Here is a 1,525-nt window from a genome sequence, read left to right on the forward strand (position 1 = left end):
CAGTGGTGGCTGGTGACTTTAAAAACTGGGGAGGAAAGGAGGAAAACCAACCCACCGTGTTTTTGTCAAATTTGGTTGATAATCCATTCAGACAACTTATCTCATACTCATCATACATAAATGTGAAGCTTTGTTCATCATCCAACAAAATTAACTTGTGGTTAAATGGACAATATAAACAAATAGACAATATCAACTGCAACAGTATTATTTATCATACTAATCAAAACAGAGGATCTAGAACACACAAATATTAAATATTCTTCTGTATCAAATATATTAATATGCTGCAGCATCCCCTTCAGACCTATTTATTTTTTATGTGAATATCAACCCACATAAGCAACATGTGATGTCATTTGTGAAGTCTATTACATTACATATCATCCTCTCAACAAAGATGATGTCTCTATAAACAGTTTGCTTGCTTAGCTATGGACCGGTTGGTTCAGGCTGCTCAGAGTTCACTGACCTCAATACACAGGAACCTGCAGAAACAACGAGCAGGACTGTCAATAATTACCGTTTTTTGGGGCATTTTGTTTAGGATTTATTTATTTATTTTCTGAACATTTGTTCTGAAGTAACCGCACAGATGTACCCCATAGTTACTCCAAGTAAACCTTTATTATAAAGAGACAATGTAGTTTGCTTGCTTGTTGGTAATAAGGTCATTTGAAACAACAACATCAGATTTATTAAGTGATGCAGTCATCACTAAATCTTCACTGACAGGTCCAGATTATTGCTCAGTAGGTCATACATACCCTACAATAACAGAAACGTACCCAGTAGATAAAAAATGACTACAGTATAGGTTCTCTGTATAATCCAAAAATGTTCCCCCCTTAATTCTAGAACTTCACATCTTGTTCCCCAGTACCTATATATGTACTGGTACATACTCTATTGTTACACCATTAGTACAAGAGATTGCACTGTAACTCCAAGTAAATATGCTGTACGTTGCAGGCTGGAATCTAGCGTTACCAAATTTGTTATTAGGTGCTTCACCATTTATTGCCCAGTGGAGATCTGCACTCAGTTGTAACTGTTGTGCATATGACAGTAAATAGGTTGAACATTGAAGCGGTAAATCTTGTTCTCTCCACAAATGTCAGCCTCTATAGATTTACTGAATGCCAAACTGCTGCTAACTATTATCACCTGGCTGCACAAAAGTTACACTGCATGAAATAATCTCTAGTAGAGAAGACGGTTTATATTGTTTTCAACTGTTGTATTGTTCTTGTTAAATATGTCACAATAATAATCATAATATCAGGTTGAAAGTGTAAAAGTCAAGCAGAAAAACTATCCAACAAGGTTACACCAACTAAATGATCACCGATTGAGGGGCATTGAAGGGTCATTCATTGAAAATGGCATCTACAGAGATATCTTTACAAAAAATTACTTGTACTTCTTGTTGGTCTGTAATGTCTCTGTATGTTTATCTTACAGTGAAAACCTGTTCTGAAGGATGGAAGATGTTTAATTACACCAGTTATCTCCTCTCCACTGA

This window comes from Morone saxatilis, unplaced genomic scaffold (genome assembly GCF_004916995.1).
Source record: "Morone saxatilis isolate NCDOM2014 unplaced genomic scaffold, NCSU_SB_2.0 Contig5, whole genome shotgun sequence".
Lineage (NCBI taxonomy): Eukaryota > Metazoa > Chordata > Actinopteri > Moronidae > Morone > Morone saxatilis.